General features: G+C 33.3%; 1 protein-coding gene across 1 annotated transcript in view; it reads right to left on the reverse strand.

Moving 5' to 3' along the window:
* The window catches only part of MYO3B (myosin IIIB), a 601952-nt gene that overhangs the window by 307727 nt on the left and 278736 nt on the right, over positions 1–15489 (reverse strand). The gene's annotated exons all lie outside the window — the stretch shown is intronic.

Below are 15489 nucleotides of genomic sequence, written 5' to 3' on the forward strand. Positions count from 1 at the left end.
GAGGGACTTTTCTTACCTCAGAGTTCCCTATACCACTGAAATTACAGGTCTAGTCCCTATATAATGAAAAAAATTAAGGAACAAATTTTTAAAGCCTAGAAATAAGAATTTACTCCTCTAATTAAGAAAGTATATAAGCTCTTCCATCTTTGTTGTAAAATAGATGCTGGCGTCTTATCACAGCTACTTGCATTGCTATCGTGACCCCCCTTCACCTCCAATCCCCCTTTCACCTGCAATCCCCCTTCACCTCTGCTGGCTGGCTTCCTGTCGCAGCTGCCCATATTGCTATCGCAATCCCCCTTCACTTCAAAGAGAATAAAGATTGAAGATTTTTCCCTTAACCTGAATTCCTGACTCCAGCTGATTTTAAATATGTGGTCATCACATTTGGCACCCAAGCGTGGGAACCAAGGACCCTACTTTCACTGAAGAAATCTCCAGTGACCAGGAAGTTAGGTGAGTATTGTAATAGACAAACAGGGAACTTATTTTCTTAAAGACTAAACTAGTAACCTTTTTTGGCTGAAATGGGACAGATGCTAGCTAAAGATTCTCCATCCCCCACCCCAACCCCCCCATCCCCAGCCCCACCCAGGAGTGGTGCTATAGAAAGCATGCTTAAGCTGATAGAAGGACAAGAGCTACTTATAACTTGGGAACAGACAGCTAGACTTCTGGGTACACTAAAACGCACCTCCCCTTGGTTCTTAGAGGAAGAGCAAATCTCTCCAGATAATTGGACATTAATTGGGCAACAGCTCTCTGCATTTTACAATGAAAATGGTCCTCATTCAATTTCCATCTAGGCATTCTATTTATACAATATAATACAGTTGGCCTTAAGAAACCATATAAGTTATAGAAGAAAGAATAGGAATAGTCAAATGGGGAAGCCTGAGATAAAGGAGGAAGACAAAGAACAGATTAATAACCATATCCCCACAGGGCATGGAGACTTAAGTGAGGCTCAAGGGCAGGGTCAATCTGAGGCAGCTTCAGTCCCACCTAAGGAGCAGGTAATTGACTCTCCTTCATCAACTCCACCATCCGGGATGGAGGGAGAAGGGGTAGTGGGGGGTGGGGGGGAGCAGTGACAGCACCAGCACCTCCCCCCCAGCATCCAGCCGCTCCTATGACTAGATTGCAAAAGGGACTAATTAAGACCAAGGCGGAAGGGAGAAATATATCGGAATTTTAACATCACATTTTTCCTGTAATTCAACAGTTTAATTCTTCAGGTCAAGAAAGTAGAAGATAAGCTCCTTTTGACATAGAAATCCTCAAAGACCTGAAAAAGGCTTGCACTCTTTATGGGGCTACATCAGCTTATGTTAAGATGTTATTACAGAATTTGGCTTTTGAAATCTTGACCCCTAATGACTGGAAATCTATAGCAAGGACATGCCTAGAACCTGGACAAAACTACTTGTGTCTTTCTGAATATAGTGAGCTCTGTAGGATACAAGCCCAACAAAATAGTCAAAGTAGAGTTCATGCTGCAATCCACCTGTGACCTACTAACAGGTGTAGGTTCCTATGCAGACGTCTCAATATAGATTAATTATTCTATAGCAGCATATGAGCAAATTGCTGCTAATGCTATCAAAGTGTGGGCTTCTCTTCACAATAAAGACAACAAGAGTGGGGCCTTCACAAAAATAACACAAGGGCCAAATGAACCCTTTGCTGACTTTGTGGGACGTTTGCAGACAGCTATCATAAGAACAAATGGAGAAAATGCAATAACAGACATTTTGATAAGGCAACTTGCTAAGGAAAATACTAATGAGGTTTGCAGAAGAATTATACTAGGACTGCACAAAGGATGCTCCTTAAAGGAGCTCATAAGACTCTGTGCCACAGTGGGCACAAATGCCTTTTATAGCCAGGCTGTGATGCAGACTTCCCAAAATCCAAACATGGGAAGACAGGGTCCCTTCTGGCAAGGGACTTCCAGAGAGACTTGTCGATATTTTCAGTGTGGAAAAGTTGGACATTTGAGAGCTCACTGTAGATATGGAGATAGAATGAGAAGACAGAGTGAGAGAATAAAACCCAAAACCCCATGTCCAAAATGCAACCGAGGCTTTCACTAGGCCTCTGAATGTAGATTGACCCAGAGAAATAAGAGGCAGGGCCCAGCTCCAAGGTATCAATCAAAAGATAGGTGGCGCATGATAGCTGTTGATTTATGTTGATTTATATTGTTTGTTATACCATTACTTGTGTGTACAATTCATGTTTGTTACACCACATCAAGCCTGCACTGACTGTGGGGAGGGTCAACACTAATAGCCTCTGTGTTATTGCTATGTGCTTGTGTAATACCTCCCATGCTGATGGGTTTGTGCATAATAAGACCCTTCAGCCCAGAGACCCACTAGCAACCCCCACTTCCCTTTGGTGCTTTTCATCTCTCTTCCTAAGATGTCAGGGAGGGCATGATCACCTTCTTTTTGGTGCTTACACCTCCTTTCTTGAGAAGTTAGGGAGGGTGTGATCACCTCCCCTTGGGGGCTCTGACCTCCCTGAGGAGTCAGGAATGGCATGACCACCTGTGTTCTAAAACAAAAGAAAGCGGGAGATGTAATGGGCTGAGGCTTGAGTTGATGCACTGAGGTCCCAAGCTAAATAGTAATTGTGAGGCTAAACAGTAATTGGACCATATTCTATTAATATATATGCTTGGAGAAAGAATGGCCCCCGCCCACTCTTTGTGCAAGTCCTGATGTGTTGTATAGGAAATGGCGATTTTGGTGGTTGCAGGCAGGGGAGTGGAAAGGGAAGCGGAAAGAGAGACTGCTGGCTGGCGTCTTGTCATAGCTGCTCTCATTTCTATCACGACCCCCTACATCCCCCTATCCCCCTTTCACCTGTAATTCCTCTTCACCTCTGCTGGCTGGCTTTCTGTTGCAGCTGCCCATATTGCTATCGCAATCCCCCTTCACCTCAAAAAGAGTAAAGATTGAAGATTTTCCCCTTAACCTGAATTTCTGACTCTGGCTGATTTTAAATAGGCAGTCATCACAAAAAAGAACCCCTTAATTTAATTTCTGAGAATAACATGTGAATCAGTTCAGTGCAAAGCTTTTATTGAAAACAATGGGGAAGAGGAGGAATGGAAGAGAGGAAAAAGGATCCAACATATAACTTTGGATATACATTAATGTAGAGTTTAATTCACAGAAGAATAGTGATGCATTAGAAAGCACAGACACACAAGCTTGTCTAGCAGCTATAGGAATATAGAATATATATTACTAACGGAAGGGAAGGAGTGCTCAAAAAGGAGTACTTTCTGTGGGGGAGGTTTTATATTCTTATTTTGTCCAGTCTCTTGAAAATGGCTGAATTGTATGTTAGGGGTAAAGGGGAAATATTGTTTTGGGGGTTTTGTTATTAGAAAGAAAAAATAAGCTAGCAATACATAAAATATTATTTGGGGAATACAGCTATACTAATCTTTGAAAAATGTTATTGTCAATATTTTTGCATGATTATATTATCTTCTATAAGTTTACAGCCTTCCTTAAAGGGAAAATGTTATGATGGTCTCAAAATCATCAGGCGTAATTTTATTAAAAATGGCTTTCATGCATAGATCCTACAAATATAGCCTCCCTTAAGAGGAGACTATTAATGGTGGTCTCAAGACCATCAGGCTCAATCTTATAACAACTGTAAAATATTCAAATATGTTATCAAGAAAAAAGATGTTTTACTTGTTTATTTATTTTTAAAGACTTGTTTTATATAGAAAAGAATAAACTATAGTACAATTACCAGTAATTTGGTATTTGAATGAAGAAAATGGATCCTGCAGATGAAATACCAAAGCTTAATATAACAAGGTGGAAGACTAGGATCATCATGGTCCTTTCACTTAAAGAGAGATTTCTATCCTCAGATGCTCCTTTAATAATTTTAGCAGACCCAAATGATTTTTGTATGACCTTAAACTATTGGAAAATCAAGTTTGATTTGATTTTGGTATACATTCTAGATCAAAACAATGGATTCTTCTGCATAAAGCACCAAAGTATGTCCAAAATATAAAGTTTCTCTAGCTATTTATGTGTGAAAAATGTCTGGTGCATTATCTATTCAAGCCTGCAAGAGACTGCTCTTTTAACAAGATTAGAGCTGAGTAAGACAATAGAGGCAGAAAACATCTGCAATCATACATCTTTGCCCATCCTTCCTTTTCTTTTTCCTACTGACCCAGAGATACTCAAGGACCAGAGAATATCTGGGTTTAGGGCTTAGCCTCAGGAGCCATATGGATTTCAAGGCCCAGGATATCTTAGAGGCAAAGTAGGGCGCAGAGTCACAATTGTGCGTTAGTCTGAGAACCTTATTACTATTTATTATATTGTTTATATGAGAAAATATGTTCCAAGTTGTAAACAACTGACTTAAAAGCAAATAAACTTCTAGGAAAAAAGTTATTCTTAAATTGGTAGTGCCTAACTTGGTGTACCATATTGTATAAAGTGATGTGGCAGATGTTCTGTGAGGCTTCTGGTACTGGTTTCATTGTTTCAGTCACACTTCTTCCCTAATAAAATTTACTTTTTTTTTACTATTTCATTTTTATTTACTATTTTACTATTTGTGTTTCATAACCTAATTAATTATGATGCATTTATAAGAAAAGTAAAAGAACAAGTTGCGATTAAAAAGTTGAACTTCACAGTTGTTTAAAAGGCACATATTTTAAAAGTATTTAAAAGTGGCAGAGAAAAGCCAGGAACTCTCCTAAATATATTCCCTCTCAAATAACTTTAAAATAAAACTTCTAAATGATTGTTGGAGCAGTATAACCAACAAAAGGATGGGATGAAAAAAAATTTTTCCAGCCCAAGACAATTTAGAAGTTGACAGGAAATTCTATTTCATGGGGGTAAAAGTGGAACATAGTCCAGTGCAAGTCATACTCTGGCAAATCAGCAGGTCTTAGGGATGACTGAATCAGTGGTGGGGACTTCTAGAACTCTCAGTCCACAGCTGTTAAGGGGACCAGACAACTGATAAAAGAAAATTACAGCTGACATTTTCTGGCCCCAAGTGCAAAACTCTATTACATTTCCCATACCTGGATTTGGGTCATAAGGTGTTATCACACTTATCACAGGACAGTGGGATCCATTATTAAAATTTCAGAGTGGAAAAGAGTATTTGTAGTCACTTCCAGACCAGAAAATAAGCCAGAGCAATGATACATCAGTCCTTAGAAAAACTGAAAACTTTCAGGCTCCCAGAATAAGCTCTGAAAAGAGTAGTATGAAAATATTTGAAGTATAAGAAAGTAGCCTCTTTATCCTAGGAGTAGAACTCAATTTTAACATAAAGTTAGAATACAGAAAATAGGCTGGGAAAATGAGCAAACAACAAAAAAATGAACTTCAACATAGAAAGTTACTATAGTGACAGAAAAGCTCAAAACCAAATCCATAAGAGATAGCTACATGCAAAGTCTTAAAAAAAATGTGAATTGTTGTCAGGCTCAAAAATAATTCCTGAAAGAAATCAAAAAGGATTTTTAAAATCAAATTAAAGAGGCAGAAGAAAAACTGGAAAAAGAAATGAGACTGATGTAAATGAATCATGAAAAAAAGTAAATACTTTGGTAAAGCATAAAAAATGATAAAAGGTATACCAAATTTAGCTGAAGAAAACAACTACTTAAAATAGAATTGGTCAAATGGAAAAGACAGTATAAAGGTTCACTGAAGAAAATAATTTCTTAAAAATTAGAATTGGACAAATGGAAGTTAATGACTATGAGACATCAAGTAAAAATAAAACAAAATAAAAAAAACAGATAATAAAATGTGAGATATCTTAATCGAAAAACAAGTGACCTGGAAAACAGAAATAATTTAAGAACAATTGGACTGCCTGAAAGCTATGATAAAAAAAAATATCCTAGACATCATATTTCAAGAAATTACAAATGAAAACAGCCCTGGTATCGTAGAACCAGTGGGTAAAATAGAAATGAAAAGAATCTACTAATCACCTCTTGAAAGAGATCACAAAATGAAAACTCTGAGGAATATTATAGCTGAATTCTGGAGCTCCCAGGTCAAGGAGGAAATACTGCACGTGGCCAGAAAGAAAAAATCCAAATATTGTGGAGCCACAGTCAGACTAACAGAGGATTTAGCAGCTTTTACATTAATGGATCAGAGAGTTTGGAACATGATATCCTTGAGGGAAAAGGAACTATGACTACAATCAAATATAAGACTAAGCATATAAATAAGAAAGAGAAATCATAAGAAATTCAATGAGATAAGCTGTTTACATTACTACATGGGAAAATGATACTCCTAAGAACTTTAGTAGGACAGTTAGAAGGAATATACAGAGACACAAGGGGCATGTGCTTGAGTTTACTGTAATAGGATGATATAAAAAAAAGAACAAAATTAAAGGATGAAAAAATGGAATTAACTGGGAGAAGGGGAAATAGAGAGGTAGAATAGGGGTAATTTTTACAATGAAGGGGAAGATGTGGGTGGTGTGGACATGCTTGAAGTTTATTCTCATTGGAATTAGCTGAAAGAATAATATACACACTGAATCAAGTATAGAAATCTGTCTTACCAACTCTGAAAAAGTTATGATGAAAAATGCTATTTATGCCCGGAAAAAGAAAGTAGGGTGTCTGAATGCAGAATTGAAGCATACTTTTATTTTTTTTCTTTATTTCTTTAAGGTTTTTTTTTTTTGTTGTTGTTGTTGTTGTGTACATTTTCTTTCAAAACATGAATATTCTGGAAATATTTTATGTGACTAAGCAGATATAATCAATATTGATTGCTTACATTCTCAATGAGGGAGGATCCAAAGGGAGGAAGAGAGAGAATCACGAACTCAAAGTTTTAAAAATGAATGTCAACAATTGTTTTTACACGTAACTGAGGGAAAATAAAATACTAAATAAAAAAATTTGGAAAAGAAAAAAAAAGAATTCTTTCTTACCCTATAAGGAATAGGAAGGAAGGAAAATAAAAAAAAAAGGGAGGGATACAAGAGAAGGTGGATTGGGGGAGGTGTTGATCAGAGGCAAAACAGAGGGATGACAGGGTGAAAGGAGAAATAGAAAAGGATAAATGGGGAAATAGGATAGAGGAAAATACATAATAATCATAACTGTTGATGTGAATGGGATCAACTCACCAATAAAACAGAGCCAAATAACAGAGTAATTAAAAACCAGAATTTTTCAATCTGTTGTTTTCAAGAAATACTGAAGCAGAGAGACACATACATAGTAAAGGTAAGGATTGGAACATAATCTAGGATGCTTCAGCTGAAGTAAAAGAAAAAATGCAGTGATAGCAATCTCAAAGAAAGCAAAGGCAAAAGCAAAACCAGATCTAATTAAAAGACATAATTGAGGAAACTACATCTTGCTAAAAGGTACCATAGGAATGAAGTAATATCACGATGAAACATATATACCATGTGGTTTAATTTCCAAAAATCTTAAAGGAAAAATTAAATGAGTTACAAGAGGAAACAAAAACACAGAAAAACTATACTAGTAGAGAAATTTTACCTTTCCCCAATTAGAACTAGAAAAAAAAATCTATCCTCAAAATAAAGAAGATACAAGTTAAGAAGATGAAAAAAAAATTGGCAAAATTGGATATGACAGACCTCTAGAGAAAAACTGAATGGTGACAAAAAGGAACATTTCTTTTTCTTAGTGGTAAAGGTATCTACACAAAAATGGACTTTGTATTGAAACATAAAGGCCTCACAGCCAAATGCAAAAAAAACAAATATTAATTACATGAAATAAAAATTACATTCAATAAAGGGCCATGGAAAGATAGGTTAAAAATTAATTGGTAACTAATCTAATCTTAAATAATGAGCAAGTCAAAGAACAAATCATAAAAATAATCAACAATTTCATTAAAGAGAATGACAAAAGATAATGCACCAAATTTTATGGGATGCAGCCAGAGCAACACTGGGGGGAGGATTTTTGTCTCAAATTTGCATGTCAATAAAATAGAGAAAGAGCAGATCAATGAATTGGATATGAAAGTAAAAAAAAAAAACTATAAAAAGAAAAGTTTAAAAAATTCCAATAAGCATCATATTGGAAATCTTGAAACAATCAAAGAAGAGATTAGTAAAATTAAAAGTAGGAAAATCATTGAATTAATAAATAAAGTGAAAAACTGTTTTTATGGGGGGAAGGACAAGAAAATAAATTATTGGCTAATTTCATTTTTTAAAAAAGAAAGAAGAAAACCAAATTGCCAATATTAAATATCAAGAGGTGAATTCACCACCAATTAAGAGTAAATAAAAGCAATTATTAGGAGTTATTTTGCTCAGTTATATGCCAAGAAAGGTAACAATCTAATTGAAATGGATGAATATTTATAAATATATAATATACTTAGATTAATGGAAGAGGAAATAGAATATTTAAACAGTTTCATCTTAGAAAAAGAAATTGAAATAATATAAAAATTCATCTGGAAAAAGAAAAGGTCAAGAATATCAAGACTCAAAAATGTACTATAAAACTGGAGTCATCAAAACTCTCTGGTACTGGCTAAAAAATAGAGTGGTAGATCATTGGAATGGGGTGGGTACACAAGACACAATAATCAATGACTACAGTAATCTACTGTTTGATAACACCAAAGACCCCAGTTTCTGGGATAATAACTCACTATTTGATAATACTTTCTGGGAATACTAGAAAAAAGTATGTGAGAAACTAACCATAGATCAATATTCCAAACCCTATACCAACACAAGTTTGAAATAGATGCATGACTTAGGTGTAAATGATACTATCATAAACAAATTAGGAGACCAAGGAATAGTTTACCTGTCATATCTTTGGAGAAGGGAAAAATTTATGACTAAACACATAACAAAGAACATTATGAAATACAAAATGGCTAATTTTGACTACATTAAAAAGATTTTGTACAGACAAAAGCAATGTAGCCAAGATTAGAAGGGAAATAGAAGGCTGGGAAACAATTTTTGCAGCAAGTATTTCTGATAAAGGCTTCATTTCTAAAATATACAGAGACTGATTCAAATTTATAAGAATACAAATCATTCCCCAATAGATAAATGGTCAAAGGATATGAATAGATAATTTTTAGATGAAGAAATTAAAACCATCTATAGTTACATGAAAAATGCTCTAAGTAACTATTAGTAAGAGAAATGCAAATTAAAACAACTTTGAAATATCATCTCACCCTTATCAGATTTACTAATATGATAGGAAATGATAATGATAAAGGTTGGAAGGGATAAGGGAAAACTGGGACATAAGCTATGTTAGATGAAATTAATAGAATATTATTGTTCTAAAATCTTATCATTTTCTTAATAGAAACAGAAAATGTTTTTGACAAAATACAATAATCATTCCTTTAAAAAACTCTAGAAAGCATAGAAAGAAATGGAACTTTCCTTAAAATATAATGGCTGAATAAGTCATAGTATATGAATGTTATGGCATATTATTGTTCTATAAGAAACAATTAGCAGGATGATTTTAGAGAGGCCTGGAGAAACTTACATGAACTGATGCTAACTGAAATGAGCAGAACCAGGAGATCATTGTATACAGTAACAACAAGATTATATGATGATCAATTCTGATGGATGTGGTTCTTTCCAACAAAGAGATGATTCAGATCAGTTCCAATGATCTTGTGATTAAGAGAGCTATCTACACAGAGAAAGAGGACTATGGGAACTGAGTGTGGATCACAACATAGCATTTTTACTCTTTTTGTTGTTTGCTTGCATTTGTCTTTTTTTCCTTCTTGATTTGATTTTTCTTGTACTGCAAGATAATTATACAAATATATATGCATATATATATATACATATATATATATTTAACATATATTTTTACCTTGCTTAACATTTATTGGATTACTTGCCATCTAGGAGAAGGGGTGGGGGAAAGGTGGAGAAAAATTGGAACACAAGGTTTTGCAAGGGTTAATGTTGGAAAATTATCCATGCATATAAACAAAAATAAAACATTTTAATTAAAAAAAGAAAATCAACCCATGTAAATCATCATCATTTCTACATATTACCATTAAAAATCCAGCAGCAAGAAAGAGAAATTCCATTTAAAATAAATATAGACAACATAAAATGCTTGGGTGTCACCCTGCTAAGACAAACCTAGGAACTAAATAAAGACAATTAAAATACTTTTTAACACTAACAAAGTCATATCTGAATAACTGAAAAAATATTAATTGCTCATGGGTAACAAAAATGACAATTCTACCTAAATTAATATATTTTTTCAGTGCAATATGAATCAGCTTACCAAAAATTATTTTATAGAGGCAGAAAAAATAATTACAAAATTCATCTGAAAGAACAAAAGATCTGGAAGAACAAAAATCTAGAATATCAAGGGAATCAATGAAAACAAAATGTGAAGGAAGGTGATCAAAAGCAATACCAGATGACAAAGCAGTAATCATCAAAACACTCTTATGGTATATTATTGGAATAGACCAAGGACAAAATGCACATTAGGTAATAACTATAGTAATGTAGTGTTTGAGAAATTAAAAGATCCCATTTTTGGAGGCAAGAAATTATTATCTGACCAAAACTCGTGGGAAAATTGAAAAGCGGTATAACAGAAACTAGGTATAGTGCAGCATCTCAAACCATATACCAAGAAAAGGTCAAAATGAGTCCATGATTTAAACTTACGGTGATAATATAAGTCAATTAGGAGAACATGGCATAGTTTACCTCTCAGATCTATGGAGAAGAGAAGGATTTATAACCAGATAAGAGATAGAGAGTTTTGTGGAATGTAAAATGGATAATTGTGATTACATGAAATTTAAGAAGTTTTCTCACAAATAAAATCAAAGATTAAAATGAAAGTGGAAAATGAGGAAATTTTTTCAGTAAGTTTCTCTGATGAAGTTTCTTTTTCTAATTTCTCAAATATATAGAGAGCTGAATTAAATCTATAGGAATATGTCCTTCCCTAACTGATAAATGGTCAAAGAATAGGAACAAATAGGAATAGAAGGTATGAAGTAACCTCTCAGATTAGTTAAAATGATAGGAAAAGATAATGAGAAATGCTGGAGGAGATGTGGAAAAATCAGGACACTAATGTAGTAGTAGTATTTATTCAATCACTCTGGAGAGCCATGAGTATAGAAGAGATTATAAAACTGTGCTATAAAACTTTTAACAATAGCATGACTAGATCTCCATCCCAAAGAGTTTTTTTTTTAATGTCTGGGGGAGAGGGAGAGAGCTATATATACAAAAATATTTATAATAGCTCTTTTTGTGTTGGCACAGAATTGGAAAATGATGGAATTTCCTCATTTGATTCTTCAATTAAGGAATGGATGGACAAGTTGTAGCATATGAATATAATGGAATACTGCTATGCTATAAGAAATGATGAGCAAAATTCTTTTAGAGAAATCTTGACTTACATGAACTGATGTTCAAAGTAAAATGAGCAGAATCAGGAGAACATTGCCTATACTAACAGCAATGTTTTACAATAATCAACTGTGAATGATTTAGCTATTTTCAGCAATACAAAGATCCAAGACACTGCTGAAGGACTTAAGATGAAAACTTCTACCCACTCCCAGAGAAAGAATTGATAATATCTGAATGTAAATCAAAGCATACAATTTTTTACTTTTATTTTTTTCTTTTTTTCTGTTTTCTTTCATAACATGATTAATTTGGAAATGTTTTGCATCACTGCAGATGTATAATCTTAACTAATTGCTTGCTTTAATATGAGGTGCTGTGGGGAAAGAGAATTTGTTATTCAAAAGTTTTAAAAACAAATGTTACAAATTGTTTTTATATATAATCGAGAAAAATAAAATATTCCAAAATAGCAAAAGAAAAGTATTTAACAGTAATTGATAGAAACAAAAACTTTTACTAGGATTTTTCACTGGTAAAATGACAGTAATCAAATGTACATTTAAATAGTATCTAATTAAAAATAGGAAAATATAAAAGAAATTATGATTAGTTGTTTGGCCAAAAGTTTTTGCAAATAGGTTTGTCTCATTGGCCTATATCAGACTCATAAGAACATGTTTGAAAGATTTGTTTTTCATGAATAGTGAATTTCTCTCTGATGTTATCACTTATAATTACCAGTGTTTAAGTGCCATCCAAAGTAGAGCACTATATTCAACACCTCTTTTCTCTTAGAAACATCATAAGCAACTTGCTCAGACTCACTGGTGTTGTAATCCAAATTGAGATTTCTCAATTACTCTGGTTAAGAGGTTAGAGATTCTTCTCAGATTCTGCTTTATCTTTTTTGTAGTATGAACTATAAAGAATGGAAGGAAATATTGTGATAGTAAATAGGTTACCAATTTTTTCAGATTATCTTCCTCCTGTTCCACCAGATCCCAACTACTGTAGTCATCTAATGTTTTGTGCTAATTGTTCTCTCCAGACTTTAATCACCAAACCCATCCTGTACCTCTTGAATCTTTTTTTTTCCCTTGCCCTTCATTACCATCCCTTTTGCTCCTATTTTCATGATGCTTAAACACAACTGGAGGGAATAAAATCTATAGCCATATAGATTAGGCCAGGGCAAATTTATGTTATATAATATAAATTGGGTACTCACTGCATCAAGGCAATTTTTTCTCTTACTCTTCTCTAATTGATTTTCTAATCCTCCCATCAGCAGCTGGTCTGAAAATTTTATTTTTAACCTTCCCCACACACATACACACATACCACACGCTCTCCCTTTACAACTGAGCATCTTGCTTCAGTCTTTACAGAAAAAAGAGAGGTCATTCAGTGAGAACTCCCTCTGTATGCCCTCCCTTCATCTCAAAATCCCTTGGTATTATTTCCCCATTTTTCTCCTTCTTTATACCAGTCTTTGAAGATTTTGTCCACTATTCAATACAGTCTAGTGGTTCCTTATAATCTCTAGGATCTAATATAAATTCCTCTATTTAGTTTTTAAAGCCCATCTTAAATTAGACCCAATTTATCTATCTTTCTAGACTATTTTTTTCTTAGTTGTTTTGGTCACCCTAAATCTCATGGATTGTTTAGCCATTTCCCATTAGCAAAACCAGAAAACACTCAACTTGAAAAACCCATAATTTACCAGCGTGTACTTTTAGGTCTATAGGTGACTTAATGAGAACTTTCTGAGCTCAACTTATGCAAAAATGAACCTAAATAAAGCGTGACCAGTTCTCTTTTCTATCCAAACGCTCATGTTCAGTTAAGCTCCATTTAATTTAGTTTATTGATGTCCCACATCTGCAATCCGGCAAAGTTCACAATTGTTACATTTTTGCACAGCTGTGATTTAAAGCCTTCCTTTGCACACAACACACTGGCAGCAAAACAGAAACGATTAACTTTTATATGCTTTTAGCATATGGACCAGACAGTTAGAAGCAGGAAAACCTCTTGGGCTCTAAAGAAGAAAATACAGTTTCTATTAATGTGACCCAAATTTTTAGAAAAATGTTATGATCCATCTCTAACTAAAGAGATTACAATTATAATGACTTGGTTTCTAATTCATTTGATTTAAAATGCCTAAAGTTATCTTTTAGTAGGAAAAAATGACCCTAATGTTCTATTATAAATAGATTTTATGGTAGGATGAATTAATAAACTGTAAATGGTTTTAGAATCTTTTTCTCCAGTACAAACTGTGGAATTAAAAGGAAAGAACCTTTAATCTTAAATGGAAACATATTTCATTTCAATGAATAAGGAGAACACTAGCCAAAAGAACAGGAATGATTTTTCCTTTCTGACCATTTCATAAATCAGAGTTGCTGCGGATGCTATGTTTGACAATGACATTAAGGGAACAAAATGGCTCTAAAACAAAGTGATATTTCCAAATAAAAATTGTGGCATATATGCACATATATTTAAAAAACACAGTCATTTTTAATAGTAGATTTTTATTTTCAAGATACATGCAAAGATAGTTTTCAAAATTCACCCTTGCAAAACCTTTTGTTATTAAGAAATATAGTCATAACTTAAACAGGTAGTCATAGGAGAATAGTAGCCATAATTTCCAGCAAATATTAACTCTTTTAACATTAGAGGTTTTATTGAAATTCTCTACATGTTGTGGTTTTAGATTTTCTGCATTCACAATGTTTTATTAAAGGACATATCTAAAGACCTAGGTGACAATAAATAAGAAATAAACTAAATCTTTAAGAGAAAAACAATTAAAGATACATAAAATGAAGAAATGCACCTGATGGAGGTTTGGGGATAGAAATAATAGGGAAAGCAGCTTATTGGCTACATTTACAGAAACATTTAAAGGTCCTATTGATAAATGCATGTCAGACAAATCTAAAGCAGTAACTTTTTTACATTTTTTGTGTTTTCTACAAAACAGGTGTTATATCTTTTTAGAAGCTTTTTCTGCTTCTGCTGACATAACCATGTGACTTTCATTGTTCTTGTTAATACAGTTTAGTATATAGATAATATTCTTAACATTGAATTTGTCTGGTATAAATCTAACCTGATCATAGAGTACATTTTATGTGGTAACACTGTGGTAATCTCCTTGCTAATACTCTATTTAAATTTTTCACACCAGTGTTTTTTACAGATATTAGTCTCTAACGTTCTTACTCTGTTTTTAACTCTTCCTGTGATAGGTATTATTTGTATAGTAGAAGGAATTTGACGGGAGGAATTTGGCAGGAGGAATTTGGTGGGAGGAATTTGGTGGGATTCTTTCAACATTTTAAAAAGTTTATGTAATATTGAAATTATTTGTTCTTTAAATTTTTGATATACTTCACCTATAAATTCATTGTTATTTTCCCCTTTCCCCTCCTCTCCTAAGAAGACTTTTTCAATTTCTTTATTTGAGATATGGTTATTTTAGGGCATTATTTCTTGCTCTGTTAATCTAGGTATTTTTTGATAAGTGTTAATCCATTAAATTTAAATTGATAGTTTTGTGTATATATAATTAATCAAAATATTTTCAAATATTCCCTGTATTTCTTTTTCGTTTGTTTTGAATTCACTTTTTCCAATTTTCATCTTGGTAAACTTCTTTTCCTCTTTTATTTAATTAAATTAGCTGAGTTTATCTTTTTATTTTAAAAAAGCTTTTAGGTTTATTTACTAATTCAATGTTTTTTGTTTTTGTTTTTGTTTTTGTTTTTGCTTTCCATTTTGCTAATTTCTTCTTTGGTTTTCCAGGAGTTTGTTGTCCTTTGGTCATCTTTTTCTTTTTTTTTTGATAGATTTCCTTTTTTAATTCATTGATGTCATTTTTTTTTCTTTTCCTGATAAAAATCTTCATGGATATGCATTTTCTTCAAAGAATTGCTTTGGCTACATCCCAAATTTTGTATATTATTGTTGTCATTATTTTTAAAGAAATTACCTATTGTTTCTATGAAT

Source organism: Antechinus flavipes, chromosome 3 (assembly GCF_016432865.1).
Source record: "Antechinus flavipes isolate AdamAnt ecotype Samford, QLD, Australia chromosome 3, AdamAnt_v2, whole genome shotgun sequence".
In the NCBI taxonomy this organism is placed as follows: domain Eukaryota; kingdom Metazoa; phylum Chordata; class Mammalia; order Dasyuromorphia; family Dasyuridae; genus Antechinus; species Antechinus flavipes.